This window comes from Rhagoletis zephyria, unplaced genomic scaffold (assembly GCF_001687245.7).
Source record: "Rhagoletis zephyria isolate East Lansing unplaced genomic scaffold, Rhagoletis_zephyria_1.1 Rzeph_scaffold_03751, whole genome shotgun sequence".
NCBI classification, from domain to species: Eukaryota; Metazoa; Arthropoda; class Insecta; order Diptera; family Tephritidae; genus Rhagoletis; species Rhagoletis zephyria.
In genome coordinates this window covers 22,721-26,318 of record NW_016160834.1, presented here as the reverse complement: position 1 = coordinate 26,318, position 3,598 = coordinate 22,721, and the positions used below count along the sequence as shown (strand labels likewise).

Below are 3,598 nucleotides of genomic sequence, written 5' to 3'. Positions count from 1 at the left end.
CCTGGGAGCAGTACATCATTGAGGCTTACACCATTTGCCGTCGGACTTGAGACATTAAAAACCACGCGAAGTTTTGTTGACGTGCTTTCTGCCTTGATGACCGCGTGATGAGGCAGGAAATAGTTGTCGGAGGACTCTGCTGGTATATTATTTATTTCCTTTGACATATGCCCTAACGATTCGTATTCCGATAATACCCTGTTATATTCCTTTTGTAGTCCAGGATCCTTGGCCAATCGCGTCTCGTTTCGGAAAAATTGTGAGCACGCTCTTTTTAGGGAGGGTCCTAGGCAGACATTCTCTGGAAAATCCTGCCTGAATGGTAGCGAAACTACATAGTTCCCGTCTTTGGTACGCTGAGTTGTACTCTTGTACAGCTCCTCACAGTACTTGTATTCCTCACTTAGGCTTTTGATCTTCGGCAGATCCTCTACTTCCCAGAACGCAGTAAGCTGCTTATCCAAGGTGACTTCGCTAAAGTATGAAGCAATATGGTTGGTTGCACTTGTTGCATCTGTACGGCAGGTTAATATCCAACCGAACACTGTTTCTTGGGCTAGAAGTGTATGAAGTACATTTTATTCAAGCCGCTCAAAATGATTTCTGGATAAATATCTCCTCCAAGCACAAGGTCCACTTGCTGATTAACAAAGAACCTTTTATCGGGCAAAACCAAATCTGGGAATGCTTGTTTAGTTACAGCGCTAATATGGGTAGTTGGAAGATTTCCAATTAGTTGTGCTAAGGCGAGCACAGTGGTAGTCGACCGGAATAATGGGTCAATCGGTGACCGTATTTCTATATTGCATGCTTCTTTTACCTGCGCCGATATGGAATTTGTGATGCCGGAAACTTGGGCATGCAACCTTTTGGATGGCAGGTTGATTCGGCGTTTGAGTCTTTCCGTTATAAAGGAACACTCAGACCCGGAATCAATAAGAGCTCTTGCAGAAAAATCGGTTCCATTATAATGTATATTTACGCGCGCTGTTCCTAGGAGCACACCAGTATTTGAATTTGCAAAACAAGAGTTGACATTTTTGTTCCCATTTGAATTTGGTTTTCCTGTCTTGCGTTTTGTTTGTGCTTGCTTCGATGAAGATGTTGGATTACCAGTTGAGCTCGCCGGCACTTGGTGCGCTGTAGGCATTTTCTGATCAGTATCATNTGGTCAGTCTCCAGGTGCAGGAGCGTGTGGTGTCGGGAGTGGCACTTGCTGCAATTAAACGAGCATGTGCATCTTGACACAGTATGTCCAGACTTAAGACAGTTCAAGCAAGAGTTATTGTTTTTCATGAACTCTATTCTTTCAGATGGTGTCAGCTTTAAGAAGCGGGAACAGCTGCGTAACTTGTGCTCATTGGACTGGCACATTATGCAAGTGAACTTGGTCACGCTTGCTTGGAAAACGCCAAGTCGTTTTGGGGAGGCTTCTGCTGTTTTGGTTGTGTGTTGCGGCTTTCACGCTCTCACAGCTTTGGAATTTTCTAAGCCTGATAACGTCTCCAACGTTTGAAACCTGTTGGATAGGAACTTGTCCATATCCTCCCACTTTGGTATATCATTTTTGTGGTCTATGGTTTGTTCCCATAGAGCCAGCGCACTTTCTGGAAGTTTGGTGGAGCAGAGGTAGACTATAATTGCATCCCAGTTTGAAACGTTAATTTGGTGACTGTTTAGGGACGATAAGCAATTATTTATATCCCGCTGCAACCTTTTTATTGAGCTACCACACTCATTTTCCACTGAATTTAAATTGAAAAGTATTTTCAGTTGTGTATTTACGAGGATACGCTTGTTTTCATATCTCTCGCATAAACTTTTCCAGGCTGTTTGGAAGCCTTCGTTTGTGAGTGGACACTTTCTCACGATGTCTTTGGCTTCCCCTTGAGTCTTTTGGTTGAGATGAAATAGTTTCTCAACCGGAGTGAGGCGCTTGTTAAGGATGTATATGGCCGTGAACATATCACGAAATGATGGCCATGACAGATAGTCACCCTTGAACACATCGGTATCACACGGAGGTAGGTGGATATTGTGTTCACGGACCGACTGATCCTGTACATCCTTTTCTGCGTTAACAAGCGTTTCGGACTGAGTCGCCATGGCAGACATGCATTTCACATAGCTGGCGAACGAGCTTTTATGTTTTCTCCTTATGGCCTTAATGTCTTCTTTCGATAACCCTTCTTTATTAATTAAAGTATCATACCCTTGTTTAGTTTTTTCCCACATAGCTTTCAGTTTGTCTTGCTGTATTGCAAGACCATGTTTATTTTGCTCTGCAGGTGACGTGCTGCTAAAATCGGATTCAAATTCGATTATAGCCTCTGCCAAACGAATGAACGATTCCATGTTTAAAACTGATACTTGAGGTCATGGGCGAGTACTTCGCCGTCGCCTCTTGAGCTAATCACATTCGGTACTTATAAAACAGAAAAGCGGATTTGCTCAAAAAAATTTAAGAAAATTAACATTCAGAAATTCCACTATTGTTAGGTTAGTAACGACGCTGGAAGTTGTATGTTAAAGGAAATTACAAAAATATTTCATTCGAATTAATATTGCAAGTCACGGATCAGCAAAACACTAATAACAAAAGCACTTAAAGTGCGCTTTAATGAGGCCCTCTTTTTCTATTAGATCGTAGTTCTTTACACATACATATAACTAATACACATACATATATAATATAAGCTGTAAATACCCTGCAGTACGGGGGAGTGACTACAGGACTGCTGAATCGGTAGCTACCTGATAAACACCGTCAATTACCGACCGACTACTTGCAGTGTATTTCATCGATTACTTTTACAAGGCAATGTCCTAGGCGGTAGTCACCATCGGCTCTCTCTGTACTACCGGGAGTTACTAAAGTAGTCACTGGCGTGATTTATGGGCGCCCTCTGTCGTAGTTTTTCGCTATTCTGCTTACGACTGGTTCGACTCTGCACTACCATGTGCACTACCACGGGTTAATAGAGTAGCTACTTACCTAGGAGTCGGTGCAGGTGCGGTTCAAAAGTAGCGATTGACTCCAGCAGTACTGGAGGGTAGGTATGTTTGTGTTTTATTATCATACAGCTTATGCTTATGTTTATTTGAAATTCAATTTATTAGAGAGTGTGTATTATAGAAATGAATGTAATCTGTGTGCTCCGAATTATTTCACAACAAATACAATTCCGCAACAGTAAAAAAAAAAAACTGTGCACACCTATACTGTTCACAAAATCACTTGCGGGAAACACAATTTGCAAGTGTGTATGTTTTATATATGATAACGCAATTTCTCACAGAATATATGGTTTTTATTTTATATAAAAGTTTTTTTTTGTTTCTTTTTTTCCTCAACCAACTAACTGAGTGATTCCGTCTGTCCGCGTGTGACAAAAAACGGCTACAGTTCAGTTGCAAGGTGCCACATCTTACGTACACACACACACACGACAGTGATAAGCGCCACATTTTGCAACATATTTAATCTTCAAGCACTCTGTTTTTGTTTATGATCACGTTTTTATAACTCCTTAGAAAAATTGTTCACACAACAACAGCTGGTATAGGTTGAATATACATATGTATACGACATAAAAAA

General features: G+C 41.2%; 1 long non-coding RNA gene across 1 annotated transcript; it reads left to right on the top strand.

The window, feature by feature from the left end:
• Positions 1 to 2,384: 2,384 nt before the first annotated feature.
• Positions 2,385 to 2,706, top strand: LOC108369587 (uncharacterized). Its single transcript, XR_001848538.1, has 2 exons — positions 2,385 to 2,422; positions 2,500 to 2,706. It is a non-coding gene; the product is annotated as an uncharacterized LOC108369587 (long non-coding RNA).
• The last annotated feature ends 892 nt before the right edge of the window (positions 2,707 to 3,598 follow it).